The sequence below is a fragment of the Phocoena phocoena genome, chromosome 2 (assembly GCF_963924675.1).
Source record: "Phocoena phocoena chromosome 2, mPhoPho1.1, whole genome shotgun sequence".
NCBI classification, from domain to species: Eukaryota; Metazoa; Chordata; class Mammalia; order Artiodactyla; family Phocoenidae; genus Phocoena; species Phocoena phocoena.
This window is the reverse complement of record NC_089220.1, coordinates 28080896-28097812: the sequence shown is the minus strand read 5'-3', so window position 1 is coordinate 28097812 and position 16917 is coordinate 28080896. Positions and strand designations below refer to the sequence as shown.

Genomic DNA, 16917 nt, shown 5'->3' with positions numbered 1-16917 from the left:
TTTTGCATCTCAAAGCTCTGCTTCACTCATGAGTTATTATTCTTCTTTGATCTAGCACTGGGGAAGGTGGCCAGTAGGAACTCCAGTTCATGTCTTTTTTTTTTTTGCGGTACACGGGCCTCTCACTGTTGTGGCCTCTCCCGTTGCGGAGCACAGGCTCTGGACGCGCAGGCTCAGCGGCCACGGCCCACGGGCGCAGCCGCTCCGCGGCACGTGGGATCCTCCCGGACCGGGGCACGAACCCGTGTCCCCCGCATCGGCAGGCGGACTCTCAACCACTGCGCCACCAGGGAAGCCCCCCCAGTTCATGTCTTTAAATCTTGTAATCCCAAAGGAAAGAACATCTTTTCTGAATATTCCAGAAGAAAGGTCCTGGGGAGGACTCTGACTGTTCCATCTTGGCTCACATATCTATCCTGGAACCAGTCCTTTGGCCAAGTAGCAAAGAGCACCGAGATGGGCCAGGCCTGGGGCCTGGCTGCAGAGGCAGGTTGGAATGGTTAGTCTGACTCAAGTCATGTGGAATGCAATAGGGGAGGATTGCTTCCCCAAAGGAAGGGTTATATAACAGACCAAGAACATAATCTGCTAGCATGAGTAATGCTTTTAAAGTTCTCGTCTATTCCTGTCTGCTGTCCATTCTTTTAGCTTAAAATTATTTCTTTAGAAACTATATCTCTTTCCATACTGTATTCATTATAAAACTGGAAAAGGAATTGTAGAAAATTTTCATTTTGTAATTGAAAGAAATACTCAACATAATTAGAGTGGTTAGAACTTTGTTCTCCTTGGATATGTACCTCCAGAGACATTCATAAATGCACATTTTTGAGAGGCTGCTATAGCTTATAACTTTCTTCAGAACTGCAAGTTTTGTACTGATTAGCACAATCCCAACAATAGTTTCACAAATTGTTTCTCTTGTTTATAGAGCATATAGTGGATTTGTCCACATCATTGATTTTACTACCAAATTCAACATTTCACTTTAAAATTTAATTTAAAACTTCTAATTTTTTACTAATAGACAACACTTCCTTAGTCCTCTTTATATTTTCTTTATTTCCATTACTGTCATTAGCAGGTGACATTCTTTTACCAAGAAAACATTTTTTAATCACTTCATGAATCAAGGAGCAGAAAACAAAAAACTGCTTTGGTATGGTTGCTAGGTGGTCTGCTAGGTTCACTCATTGTTACCTAACTCCTCTGTGTACTAGTCATTTATTTCTCGTGATTAACGTTTATGTCTTGGCAAAATTGCTGATTACCGTGTATGTCATGGACCTCAAGGGTTTATAATGAAAGCCCTGTGATTATTAAATTCATGAATGGGAGACTTGTACAGTATAGAACTTGATTCTGTTTCTAGCTCTGGATAATACATGCTGTAATGATCACAGCGATCAATCCTTTATCTCTCTGTGTCAATTTTTCTTATGAAATAAAGTTTTATGCTCATTATATCAAGAAGGTGCTATATTACCAAATGTGTTTTTCAACAGTGTTGTCTCTAGTTTGTTGTAGATAAAATTACTAAATTTCCTCTGATTAGTTTTTCTTTTTCTATTTTCCTACTGAGAAAGATAATGAAGTATTTTTCCCCCACTTTTTATTATGGAAAATTTTAAACATATACCAAAGGAGAGAGAGTAGAATATTGACCTCATATACTTGTGACTTGGCTTCACTAGTTAGCATATGGCCAATCTGTTTCACTTATACCAACCTACATAATTACTTAAAAGCAAATCTCAGGCATCATATCGTCTCACTACCAAATAACTTCATATGTGAATCCAAAAGACAAGGACTCTCTTTCTCTCTCTCTCTCCTTTTTTTTTTAGTATAACTACAATTCCATTATTGTGCCTAAAAAATTTTAATATACTTGCTTAATGTCATCAGATAGCCAATCAGGATTCAGATTTCCCTGGTTGACTCAACTGTCTTTATATAGTTGATTGGTTTGAATCAGGATTTAAATAAGGTACTGTATTTGATATGTTTCTTAAGTCTCTTTTTTTTTTTTTTTTTTTTTTTTTTTTTTTTTTGCGGTACGCGGGCCTCTCACTGTTGTGGCCTCTCCCGTTGCAGAGCACAGGCTCCGGACGCGCAGGCTCAGCGGCCATGGCTCATGGGCCCAGCCGCTCTGCGGCATGTGGGATCTTCCCGGACCGGGGCACGAACCTGCGTCCCCTGCATCGGCAGGCAGACTCTCAACCACTGCACCACCAGGGAAGCCCCTCTTAAGTCTCTTTTAATCTGTCAGAGTTCCACCTCCTGTTTATTTTCCTTTGCCATTTATTATTATTCGTTATTTGTTCTGTAGAATTTTCCACATTCTGGAACTTTTGCTTACATCCCTGTGGTAGTGCTTAATATGTCCATCTATCCCTTTTTATTTCCCAGTAACTAGATCTAGAAGCTCACATAGATACAGGATTGATTTTTATTTTTAATTTGGCAAGAGTATTTCATAAATGGTGTTGTATACATCCTATAGAAGGGTACATCATGTCTGCTTGTCTTTCTTTGTGATGTTAAGATTAATTCATTGATAAAGGTATTGCTAGCCTCATCTATTATTCATTGTAAAATTCTTCATCACCCTTACACCCAGAGTTTTAGCAGCCTTTGAAAACTGCCTAAATTCACTGTTTTATTATAGGTTGCGAAATGGTAATACACTAATTCTGTCATTCCTTCTTATTAGCTAGAATTTTTCTGTAAAGAACTTTATCTTATCGACTATGTATTATTTATTACCTTGAAAGCTGTTCTTACTGGATGAATGATTCTTTCTCTTTATCAGTTTTTAGAATAATGAGTCGGTTCTCTGAGCATCAATAAATCTGTGTTAATGTCTTTCCACAGAATCAAAAACTTGGTGTGGTTTGTTTCAGTTTTTAATCCACACAGTTAAAATCATTATTATTGTTAAGTATTTATATTTCTGAAACTTAAGGCTTTGGAGGTCGGGGTTTGAAGTCACCTAGTTTAGTCACCTTAAGCATGGAACCAAAATTCTGCCAGATGAGTTCCATGAGCACAGCTGAGAGTTTTCAAAATTATTTTCTAGTTCAAAATTCAACCTTCTTTCAACTTCTGTAGCAGTGCTTTGCTACTGATTGTTATTTTCCCCAATCATAACAATTAGCTGACATACAGAAAATAGTTTTTAAATTTAGAATTGGAAAGAATCACATTGATACGGAGTGGACTTCTTGGATACAAACTCTTTGTTTTATTGTGTATAGTGTATTTGCATAAAAACAAGATCTTTTTTTTGTCCTTACAGATTATTCATCTACTCTAGGGGTTGACATTTACTTGACACCCTAATCTGGTGTTTCGAAGTTTCTCTCAATCCTCTTTCCTGCATTAATTGAGAGGATGACATGGATGAAAAATAAGCAATAGGAACTGATGAATCCCCAAGGACCAGTGATCCTGTTTTCATGCAAATATCTGCACTGATAAAGATGATGGAAAGAAAAAAATGCAAAAAATATTTGTCCTCAAAAGATTGTTTGTCACTTCCCTGGAGCATTGTTAAATGTTAGTATAGAGATAATGTGAACCTTCTAGGGCTGATAATAACTAGATTGTGTCTTTTGGAAGATGAACCCTGCCCTTTGATTTGGTACATTTTTATGTCTCAGACAGCTCTTTTGGTGTGCAGATTTTGGAATGCAATAATGTTTTGTATAGGTATTTATAGCTTTTCATGATTGGGGCCCTCTAACTTGATTTGGGCAGTTAATTTATGTGAAATTCCCATGAAAAATATAGAAATATAAAATACTGCCTTACCATATAAAGAATTCCATTTCTGTTACTTCCATCTGAGTTCAGTGTCCTTCCTGTTTACTGAAACTATTGTAGTCACCTTCTAACTGCCCTCCCTGCCTTTCAACTACCTCATATCAGTCCATCTTTTTTACCACTAACAGGTTAATTTTTCCAAAGTACCATTTGCTTCTGTTTGTCCTTTGCTCTTAAGTCATTAGTAGTACTTCATTACCCATATGATAAAATTCAGATTCCTTAGCATGGCATTCAGAATCCTCTTCACTCGGGGCCGAACCTGATGTCTAGCCTTCTGACTTCTCCTCTACCAAAACACCATGCATTGTCCTCATTTGAAATATTCTTCCCGGAACACTCCCCCATCTTCTTAATTCTATTCATGCTATTCCTTTTTCTCAGAAAACCCTCCCTGACCTATTTCTAATATTAGGACTTTTATTTGTCCTTCATTATTCAGCCAGAATCTACCTCTTTTATCAGCCTTTCCTTTTTATACCTGATCTGGAAAGTGAAATCGCTTTCTTGGCCTCCCAAATTGCTCCTAGAGCAGTTCGTTTGTTTCATTTTATCATTCTGGGAGATTTTTGGTACATGTCTTATCTCTTGGATTAATTGTAACTCTTTCAGGTGAGAATCATATTTTGGGGCTGTCTTTGTAGCCCACAGAGTACCTGGCATATGGTAAACATGCAATGTGTATTTGCTGATTGAATGCATCATGAACTGCTTGATGCCTTTAGATGAAATGACAGATTAAAAAAAATTTATTTTATTATGTATATATATTTTTATTTTTGGCTGCATTGGTTCTTCATTGCTGCGTGCAGGTTTTTTCTAGTTGCTGCGAGCAGGGGCTACTCTTCTTTGCTGTGCGCGGGCTTCTCATTGCAGTGGCTTCTCTTGTTGCGGAGCAGGGGCTCTAGGCACGCGGGCTTCAGTAGCTGTGGAGCATGCGCTCAGTAGTTGTGGCTTGCGGGCTCTAGAGCTCAGGCTCAGTAGTTGTGGCACACTGGCTTAGTTGCTCCACGGCATGTGAGATCTTCCCAGACCAGGGATCAAACCTGTGGTCCCCTGCATTGGCAGGCGGATTCTTAACCACTGGGCCACCAGGGAAGTCCCAAAATGACAGATTTTTAAAATGAAATCCACTGACTTAAAACTGAAAAAATGGAAGCTTCTAGAAATTGTTCTTTTTCTGGATAGTCTGTGTTTTAGTGATGAGAAGTAACATTTGAAGTTCTCATAATGTCTGAAATTTTTCTCTTATGACAGTGGATGATCAACCACCCATAGTAAAGATAGTGTGAAGCTTGTTGGTAATGGTTTGGTTTTATCTTCTACCTGACCCCTACTCCATTGCTATTATGATCTGGGCATGATCCTGATTTAGTCATGTTAAGTTGCAACAGAACGTACCTTGTTGTATTCCTAAGACCCATTGAACCCAGTAAATCCTACTGAATAGTGATTTCAACAGTTTTTGTCCTTTTTTAAAAAAGGTTTCCCCCGTCTTTGAAAGCTACAAACCTTGTAGTAGTTATGCAGATGACCTACTTACTGGCTATATTCAAGATATTTTTAAATAGGATGTGATGATTGGGAAAGCAGAAGACCGTGCCATTTGAAACTAGGGCTAAAGCTTGGGGTTCTGATGCATTTCTTCTTTTTCCTTTTTTTTATAATAGCTTTACTGGTGTGTAATTCACATACCCTGCAATTCACTTATTAATAGTGTGCAATTCAATGATTTGGGGTATATTCAGAGTTGTGTAGCCATCACCACAACCAATTTTAGAACATATTCGTCACCCCTCAAAGAAATTCTGTACCCATTAGCAGTCACTCCTCATTTTCCCCCAAACTCCATAGGCCTAGGCCACCAAGGATATGCTTTCTGTGTCTATGAATTTCTACTGTGGACATTTCATATAAATGGAATCATATAATATATGGTCTTCTGTGACTGATTTCTTTCACTTAACATAGTGTTTTCATTGTTCATCTATGTTGTAACATGTATCAATACTTTATTTCATTTTTAGGATTGAATAATATTCTACTGTATAGATATATTTATCTACCAGTTATTCACATTATGTTTATCCACTAGTTGGTGGACATTTGGGTTATTTCCTCTATTCAGCTAGTGTGAATAATGCTGCTGTGAGCATTCATGTACAGGTATTTATGTGGACATATGTTTTCATTCTCTTTAGCTTATAACTAGGAGTGGAATTTCTGGGTCATATGGTAACTCTACATCTAACCTTTGGAGGAACTGTCAGACTATTTTCAATACTGACTCTTCACCATTTAACATTCCCACCAGCAGTGTATGAAGGTTCCAATTTCTCAACACCTTGCCAATACTTATTATTTGTTTTTTAAAAATTATTACATAATCCATCCTAGTGGATATATTATGAGAAGTGATATCTCATTGTGGTTTGGATTTGCATTTGCCTAATAACTAGTGATATTGAGCATGTTTTCATGTGCTTATTGGCTAGTTGTATATCTTCTTTAGAGAACTGTATTCAGATCATTTGCCCATTTTAAAATTGGATTATTTGTATTTTTATTATTGAGTTATATGAGTTCTTTATTCTAGAAACAGGTTGCTTATTCAATATATAATTTGCAAAAGGTTTTCTTACGTTCTGTGGGTTGTCTTCTTACTTTCTGGATGGTATTCTTTGGACACAAAAGTTTAATTTTGATGAAGTCCAATTTATCAGTTATTTCTTTTGTTGGTTACATTTTGATGTCGTACCTAAGATACCATTTCCTAATTTAAGGTCCTAAAGATTTATGCCTGTGCTTTCTTCTAAGAGTTTTATTCTTAGCTCTTATAGTTAGGTATTTGATCCATTTTAGGTTAATTTTTTATATATATTGTGAAGTAGGGTTCCCAATTCATTCTTCTGAGTGTGGATATCCAGTTGTTTTAGTACCATTTGTTGAAAAGACTATTCCCTTCCCATTGAATTGTCTTGGCATTTTTGTTAAAAATCAATTGACCATAAACATGAGGGTTTATTTCTGGATTCTCAGTTCTATTCCATTGACCTATATTTCTATCCTTATGCTAGTCCCTCACTGTCTTGATTACTGTAACTTTGTAATAAGTTTTGAAATTGGGATGTGTGAGTTTTCCAACTTTGTTCTTCTTTTTCAAGATTTGTTTTTGGCTATTCTGGATCCGATGAATTTCCATAGGAATTTTAACTTGTCAGTTGTTGCAAAGAGGTCAGCTGGGATTTTGGTAAGGATTGCATTGAATCTGTAGATCAGTTTGGGGAGTATTGCCATCTTAATGAAATTAAGGTGATTCATGAATGTGGTATGTCTTTCTGTTTATTCAGGTCTCCTTTAATTTCTTTGAACAATGTTTTGTAGTTTTCAAAGTATAAGTTTTACACTTAATTTGTTAAAATTTATTCCTAAGTATTTTAATTTTTTGATGCTATTATAAATGGAATTGTTTTCTTAATTTCATTTTCAGTTTGCTCATTGCTACTGTAGAGAAATGCAATTAATTTTTGTATATTGATCTTATATCCTGCAACTTTACTGAACTCACTTATTAGTTCTAATTGTGTTTTAGTAGATTACTTAAGATTTTCTCTATACAGAATTATGTCATATCCAAATAGAGGTATTTTACTTCTTCATTTCCAATCATCCAGCCCTTCCTTCCTTTCTTCCTCCCTCCCTCCCTCCCTTCTTTCTTTCTTTTCTCTTTTCCTTTCCTTTTTTTTTTTTTAATTTTTGCCTAATTGCCCTGGCTAGAAATTCCAGTACAGTGTTAAATAGAAGTGGCAAGAGTGGACATTCTTGTGTTCCTCCTGATCTTAGGGAGAAAGCACTAAGTCTGATAGTAGGTTTTCTGTACATGCCCTTTGTCCGTTTGAGGATGTTATCCTTTTTTTTTTGGCTGCACTGTGAGGCTTGTGGGATCTTAGTTCCCTGACCAGGGATTGAACCCGTGCCATGGCAGTGAAAGCATGGAGTCCTAACCACTGGACTGCCAGAGAACTCCCTGAGGATGTTATCTTTTATTCTTAGTTTGTTGAGTGTTTTTATCATGAAGAGGTTGAATCTGATGCATTTGTTGTTGATTACACTTCACCATATACCATATAATAAAAATCTCAATTTGATTTATACTCATTTACTTGTACTGGTTTGAAATTACCTTGTATTATAAGGAAAAGATTGGTAAAAAGTTATTAAGTAAATAAGATCACACTGAGTATATTACTGTCTAAAAAAGCTTTAAGAAATTTAGCTTATTTTGATATAAGTAGTTGCTTCTGCTAATTTATCATTTAATCCTGTATGTTCATTTAGCTGTTTCGGTAGGACTATTATTTGGCTAAATTTAATCACTTACCAGTTTTTAAAAAGCAGCATTTTATTGTAAAAAAGGTTGAGACTTCCCCATTAAAACCTATGTCATCCCTGTAGTCTACACTGATGAAGTTGTCTGTACCAGAAATTATTTGGTACAACTTTCTTCCTTCTTTCCTCCCTCTTTTCTCTTCTTTTTTTTTTTTTTTTTTCCTTCGGTACGTGGGCCTCTCTCACTGCCGTGGCCTTTCCCGTTGCGGAGCACAGGCTCTGGACGCGCAGGCTCACCGGCCATGACTCACGGGCCCAGCCGCTCTGCAGCATGTGGGATCCTCCCGAAACCGGGGCACAAACCCGTGTCCCCTGCATCGGCAGGCAGACTCTCAACCGCTGCGCCACCAGGGAAGCCCCTCTTTTCTCTTCTTTTCTTTTCTTTCTTTTTTATTTATTTTTTGTCCATGTGGCGGGGCATGCAGGATCCTAGTTCCCCAACCAGGGATGGAACCCTCACTCCCTGCAGTGGAAGTTCAGAGCCCTAGGCACTGGACCACCAGGGAATTCCCTGGTACAACTTTCTTTGGTGGTGGTACCAAAGAAAAACTTATGCTTCCAAGCTAGGCTGTGGTAAAGTAGACTTCTCCACCATCTAGGTATGTGGTTTTTGAAAAAGTGACCATTTGTAGTAGTTAGAAATTGTTTCCCATATAGAGAAAATTCTAAAGAACAGTTAGCTCTTTTAATTTCTTATTTTAATCTGTGAAGGAGGGCAGGGAGAGAATAGGTGGGACTCTTACACCCTGGATATTCTTCTTTGTGGCCTGACATCAGACTTCTTTGACTGGCTTACTTTACAAAGCCTGTACCTCTATCTATAATAGTTAAAAGTTAAATTAATTGTACTTGATTGATTGAGGAGAAAAATGATTTTTCACTAGCCTTTAACCTCTAGATGGCAGTATGAGTCTTACTGTACTTCTGGCTTTTCCTCTACCCATATCTCTTGAACTGGGTTTCTGATTTAGGTACAAATTCTTATGTCTTTACTGGACTACTTGCCTAACTTTGTTGATGCCTTACTTGATTTTTAACTTTTTATTTTTCCTTTTCATCTCTCCACATTAAAAAAAATTCCCTTCTTGTTTGTTTTTTTTGTTTTTTGTGGTACGTGGGCCTCTCACTGTTGTGGCCTCTCCCGTTGCGGAGCACAAGCTCCAGACGCGCAGGCTCAGCGGCCATGGTTCACGGGCCTAGCCACTCCGTGGCATGTGGGATCTTCCCAGACTGGGGCACAAACCTGTGTCCCCTGCCTCGGCAGGCGGACTCTCAACCACTGCGCCACCAGGGAAGCCCCAAGTAAATGATTCTGAATGGAAGGTAGAGGAGATAAGCTCCATAGAGTACTAAGAACTTTTGGGATAGGGGAGAAGAGGCAATTACATTAGATTGCTACAGGAATGGCAGATAAGTTTCATTTTGTATGTCAACGTAGATTGATTAGTAAGGATTTCCTAGGGCTGCTGAATTGAGGATTTTGAGGAATCTTGATTCAGATAAGTCAATTAGTGTTGTCTGCTGTGGACCAGGGAAAGGGGTGTGGTAGTATTTGCTATTTCTGGATCATTGAAAATAGACCTTAAACAACACAGGTTTTTGATGGATGGAAATGGGAAGGGACCATATTCCAGGTGGAGTGAACATTTGGAGCAAGGAGAGTTTGAAAGAACAGCTACGCTCAAGGAACAGTATGAGTGATTTAATCTGGTCTTTAAGGAGCCCAGTTTATATTAGAGGTCATAAGGAATAAGAGTAGGGAGATGGGGGCTGGACTGAGGAGGGCCTTGTACTCTTGGGGGTGAGGAATTAGACATAGGTAATGGGGAGCATGTGAAATATTCTTTAAAAAGTATTTTAATGGCTATAACATTAACTATATTTTCATTATAGATGGTTTGTAGAGATATTTTATTTACTAAAAGACACTTTACCACAAATCTGTTTATTATAAAGAAGAAAGTAGAAATGACCATAGCCTTACAAGTAAGAGATAACCACTGTTAACAGTTGATGTGTTTCCTGGCCCTCCCTTTTCTCTTTATGTAGGGATGTGTGTGTTTACATTTTTTCTTGTTCCCATATGTATACACAGACATGCTTTTTAACATAACCGAGGCTATAGTGTATGTATATAGTTTTTGCCTATGCTTTTTTCCCCATTCATTCTATCTTAAGTATTTTTCTGTGTCATTAAAAATTCTACCACTGAAAATTTCTGAGTAGGGAAGTCACACACCTTTAAGAGGCATCATGCATAGGACAGAATGTAATGGTAGAGACAGGAGGCTGGAAGCTAGCAAGGACTGTGAGTTCAGCAAGAAGAATTGAGGGCTTGAATGAATGGTGGCAGTGATAATGGAAAGAAGCATACCAGCAGTAGATGTTTCAGGTATATCATTTTCAGGACTAGGTAGGTAAACTGTCTGGATGAATCTTAGGGGGTAAACTGTGATTAGAGTTTACCATGATGTTTTGAGCCTGCTTAATGACAGGGAAGTCAGAAAGAGGAGAGAGATTGGGTTAAACTAAAAAAATCACCTAATTCTTTTACATGTCCCTTAGTAGGCAGGCATCTGAATTGTTTTAGAAATAAGTACAAGCCATTTGTATAGGTTGGTGTTATTAACAGGATGAAAACAATGCTTTTGTCTAGTCACATCACCTAGGTAACATGTAATGTTTTAGATAGTTATTTGTTTCCTCAGGGAAATGAGTGTGTGAAATAGGATATTCATAACTTCAGAAATGGATTTTTGGGGTTCCTATAAGCTTTGGCAGATCATTAAGCCTCTCAGTTGAATAAATTATGTTCACATAGTTTTCTTCCACAGTAGTTCTTTTTCATTCAGTTAGCTACCTATAGCTATTCAGGAAATTGTTATGGCCATTGTATATGGTAGACATCCAAATCTTTGTTAACTAGAAAAAAATTTCAGTAGTTTACATTTGAATAACTGTAATTGGCCCAAAATATTTGATGTTGACGCATCTATTAATTAACAGCAACATTTGGATTATATCAGCGCCAGGGTTACGTCTTCCTATGAGTGAAGACTGAATTTTACATGTAGTTGGAGATTTGTGGGATCTCTAATTGAGAAGGAAGTATACTGCCAAATTGTCTTCCAGAAAGGCCCTTCCTACCCCTACCTCCTTGCTAACACCAAGTATTATAATTTTTTAAAGTCATTGGCAACTTGATAGGCAGAATATTAATATCTTGTTTTTATGTTCATTTCTTCACTTGTAAAAATGAACTTTTTTCATGTTTCTTGATCATCTCTGTTAACAAGGACTGGAATTGAAGAAAATATAATTTAAATTATTTTAACCTGAAAAATAAAGCCAGCAAACTTGATTCAAAAGCACCGTATGGGCAGTGTTGTAATCTGCATTTCTCAAGTACCAGTTGTTTTCTTTGTTTTATGCATTACCATACCATCTCACCATAGTCATTAGCATGGCATCCTATTTAGGTAGTAATACAGTATAAAATCTAGAAATCCCACTTTGAAGGGATTAGGGGTATTCCTTATAATTAGAAATTTTCAACTTAGTCTTAAGTATTTTGTTTTTAAAAATGTATTACGATAATGGGGAAAAAAACATGCCATTATTTCTCATTTTTCCCTTGGTTAACAAATTAGGATACACAAAGCCTCAAATTACCTTTAAGGCTTATAAGCATTCATATCTTTTATCCATTAGTCAAGTTATTTCATAAACCCAACATTGCCTCTGAAATGGTTTTACACACAAAGAGGATTTTACCGTAAAATGCGTGGGGTGTTTTATTCTCTTCTGATTTGGGGGTGGGGAGGAGAAGGATGGAGGTAAGCAGGCAGGGCTTAAATTAATTTGTTCGGGGTTGGTTTCAAAGTAGCATTCTGCATAGTTCTACAAAATGTATAATAGGTAAGGGGATGTACATAGTGAAAGAATTTAAAGTCAACATTGAATAACCAAGTGAATTATAGTTTATTTATACAGTAGAAGACAGTATAGCCATTAAAAATCTTGTTAAAGCAATAAAGAGCATTTAAGGACAGAAGAATGCTCATTATATGTAAGGATAATTGCAAGTGAAAATGCAAATGAAAAACTGCAGAACACAAGTCAGCAGTTTTTTTCCTTCCTTTTCTTTTTTCTCTTTTGTTTTGTTTTGTTTTGAGAGCATGGGCGTAGACAAATGACTGGAAGGAAAAACACCAGTATGTTTTAATGGCTATCTTGAGTGATTTAAAAAAAATTTTTTTTCTGAAATTTCTAAATCATCAACAATGGTTACATTCTATTCTGAATAGGGGAAAGCTATCTAAAAAAATAAAGAAAAATTATGTCCCATATGAGAAACAAAATTATAGTTACTTGAAAGATCTTCTAATATCCTGCACAGTTAAAATTTTAAACTCTTTTATGGACTGTTTCTAAATAAAAATGACTAGATCCATTAACAACAATTGATCATTTTAAGCAAGTGATGAATAGCAAAGTGAAAGTTAATGATACTTCATTTCCCATCCTTAGCATGTCCTTCCAGAAGTTTGGGAACAAAAGGAATGGTAAGCTGTTAAGTCAGGGGCAAGAGATGAGTTAGTTGGCAAAAGAGGCATCTTTTCATAAACAAACCTTGGCCAAGATTTTGTCCAGCTTTATGTTTTCAGCCATTCTTCCCTGTAGCTGGAGAACTGAACTCTAGTATTAACTACTCAGTAGGCGCAAAGAACCATTTAGAATGTATGTTAGTCTTAAATGGAATTGCAGCTGTTTGGTCAAGAAGTAAAATGGACCTAATAATTTTTTTTCCTTTTGGCTTGGAATATATAGCTTTGTTATGAAGAAGAGGAGAGGAGAACGGAATAATTGCAGTAGGTATGCATATGAGTTGAGTTTCTTTCCAGGCTTTGGGTGTAAGAATGACTGTTTCTGCTCCTGGAGAAGTAAACTGACATTTTCTGATTTTTTTTTTGGTTTGTTTATTCATTTAGTTTTTGACATCTAGAGATTTCAACAAAATGAAGAGTGTTTTTTTGTTTTAAATGTAATATCAGTTTCTTTTGTTTTTTTTCTTAGTTCGTAATACTGTTTTGTGTCAGAAATATGATCTAGGAGGGTGATGATATTGCATGAGAATTTATAGGTGATGACAGAGCACTTTGCTGTAGGAAATCTAGAAAAATATTGACTTTTTGTATCTAGAAGGGAAGTATCTCTAACCAGTAAGTCTAAATTAAAAGCTTGGCAAAAGCTGCCAAAGTTTGGTGTAACTGAAAAAGATTTGAGAAATATAATGTAAAAATAGAATGATATTTTTAAAGGAAGAACTGTGACATTTGATTGACTCTAGTATAGGAGAATACATTTAAAATTGGTTGGGTAATAGTGAAGAATCCTTTGAGAGAATAGTTGAATTTGACAGGTTGAAGTTTTGGATACAGAATACAAAGAGAAAAGAACTAAAATAAGACTTCAGATTCAGGATATAAAAATATTCCACTGTTCCATCATCTTTTTGTTCTTTAATAAAGTTTTCAAAATGGGATTCTAATATACATAGAGAAAAGTACACAAATTATAAGGTACAGCTCAATGAATTTTCATAAAAACACTCCCATATAACCACACCCAGAACAGATCAAGAAATAGAACCTTTCCTATATATAATACCTCCTTCATACCCCTCTCAGTCATTACCTGCCCTTTGCCCAAAGGCAAGCACTATTGTGACTTATAATATCATAAAAGAGTTTTGCTTGTTTTTGAGCTTTATATAAATGGCATCGCAAACTGTATACTCTTTTGTTTCTGGCTTCTTTTGCTCAATGTTTTGATTATGACATTCATCCATGTCATTGTCTTTAACAGTCATTTGCTTATTTTCATTGCTGTGTGGTGTATCATTGTAAGAATACAATGTGATTAATTTTTTCATTCTACTAATAATGGACATTTGGACTATTTCCAGCTTTTGCCTATTACAAGTAAATACTATGCGCATTCTTGGTATATGTCTTTTTATGGTACACGCATTTTTGTTGTGTATATAACGAGGAGCAGAATTGCTAGGTTGTGGATGTGTGTGTGTGTATAACTATCTAGCTTTAGTAGATAGTTCCAGTTTTCCAAAGTGGTTATACCAGTTTACAAGCCCACAGGCAATTTCATTTGTTCTTTGTTGTTACCAACAGATACATTCTCAGTCTATTAATATCTAGCTATTAAAATAGATAGAATGGTATCTCAATGTAGTTTTAATTTTCATTTCCCTAGTGACTGATGAGATTGCTTTTTCATATGTTTACTGAACATTTGGAAAACCTCTTTTGTGAAGTGCTTATTGGTATCTCTTGCTCTTCTTTAAAAACTGGATTGTCAATTTAAAAATTGATTTGCAAGTGTTCTTTATATGTCTCTGATATGCATCCTTCGTCAGTTATGTAAATTGCTAATATCTTACCCCACTCTGTGGCTTACCTTTTCCCCTTCTTAATGGTGTATTTTAATGAACCAAAGATTGTTTTTTCTCTTAAATTTATGTTTTGTCAAGTTTTAAATCTCTTTAAAAAGTTTCAAGAATAGTACAATAAATACTTGTGTACCTTCTCCTTGTTTATCAGTTGTTAACATTTGTCACATTGGCTTTATCTATATATATTTAATTTTAAATTTTATTGTTTTATTCTTGAGCTATTTGAGAACTAGCTACAGACACCATGACACTTCATAAATACTTCAGCATTATTTCTTAAGGACAAGGACATTCTCCTACACATCTACAATACAGTTAACACACTGAAGAAATTTAACATAATACAATATGATTATCCGATATGCAATCCATATTCAGATTTCTCTAATTTAAACAGAAATTTTGAATTTTAGTTTGGCAATATTTTCCTTTTTTGTTAATGCCACCCCTGTCATTTTAATTTAGGTTGTGATAATGTCAAAGCTGTAGTATTTTAAAAATAAATAGTAAATTACTAGCGTAACTTGGGCTGGCTAGTTCTTTTCTTCTCTCACTTCTTCTCCCCCTTGGGAATATCAGAATATCATTATTGCTATTGAATGAAAAAATTCAAATAGAGAAAGTGAAGGTATGTTTTCCTCAGCTCACTGGTTTCCTGATTTGATGTGTAAGTTTCCTGACAATCTTGTTGAGTGATGCATTTTTATATGTGTTACCATTTGTCATTTGCAAATCCTTGGAAAGCCACTTTCCTTGAAAAACCAAAGCATCTTAACTGTCTTCTCTGTTGACTGACTTGGGCACTACATGAGAAAAGAACTTGTATAATGAACTAACAACACAGTTGATGCATATAATGATTTTAGTATAGGAAAAGAAAGAATGAGGAAGATTTTAGTTTCACATTAGTAATTAAAACTTGCTTCACTTGATTGTAAAAACAGAAGGCATATCTTTTTGTATGTATTTGGAAACCATTATGGCTAGTGGTATAAGAAATATAGAGTGAATTGGTAATATAAAATGGAAACAGCAGATCTAAGTAATGGAGAATTGTTAGAACAGAGAAAAGTTGTTTGGGTGGGATGCGGAAACCACAGGAAATTACACTGGAGCCATTGATTTCAGTTGGATTATTAATGACTTAGATAAGTGCTGTGCTTATAGACCTAACAGTTTGACCTGGAGTGGGAAATCCACCCTGTGCAGTGGATTATTTTAGAAACAGTTGAGCCCGCTAGATAGGTTTCTTTTGAGGAATAGTTTTAAACATTAAAAAAAAAAAGGCAACAACTTCATAGGGATTAGAGATACATCTTGTGAAAATGAACCTGTGTCCAATTCCCCAGTCAACTAAAAAGAAAAGGAAAAAGAGCCTGAGGAAAAAGAGCTTGTTTGGGCATCTTTGTTGTGAAGATTTAGGGAATCAGCTTTAGCACTGTACACAGTCTTTAGGGGCTTACTGTTCAGCATAGTTTTTCTTTTAAAGTTCATAGACCCTTTGTATAAATGAGTATATTGTAACTAATGTAAAACATGTGAGCAATGACTTTAAGTCCCTATTTCATGGATCCAGAACATGTCCACTGGAAGATTAGTATAATTGTTGGACATTTTGGGAGATTGTTTTTAAGAAGAAACTTTTTTTTGGCTCATTGCCCAGCTTGCCAGCTTGCAGGATCTTAGTTCCCCAACCAGGGATTAAACCCAGGCCTGGGCAGTGAAAGCACTGAGTTCTAACCACTGGACCACCAGAGAAGAGAACCTCTTAAGAGGCCAGAACCAAGGAATTATATCTTATCTATAATTGGTAGGTTGCAAAACTTAAGTCTATCCAGTTTTTTTTTTTTTTTGCGCTACGCGGGTCTCTCACTGCTGTGGCCTCTCCCCCTGCGGAGCACAGGCTCCGGACGCGCAGGCCCAGCGGCCATGGCTCACAGGCCCAGCCGCTCCGCGGCATGCGGGATCCTCCCAGACCGGGGCACGAACCCGTGTTCCCTGCATCGGCAGGCGGACTCCCAACCACTGCGCCACCAGGGAAGACCAAGTCTATCCAGTTTAAAGAAAGCTTTGGAAGAGTATACTATCTTATTATAGTATACTAACTTATAGGAATTGCATTTTCAAACTATAGTCTAAGAAACACCTCTGTTTGAGGAAACTAAGGCTAGTGGAGAGAAGCATGACCTGAATATAACCTAAGGGGAAGAACAATTACCTGAAGATAA

The 16917-nt window shown here is 36.4% G+C and overlaps 1 protein-coding gene across 2 annotated transcripts in view; it reads left to right on the top strand.

The window, feature by feature from the left end:
- The window catches only part of LIN52 (lin-52 DREAM MuvB core complex component), a 119729-nt gene that overhangs the window by 14083 nt on the left and 88729 nt on the right, over positions 1–16917 (top strand). The window lies entirely within an intron of this gene.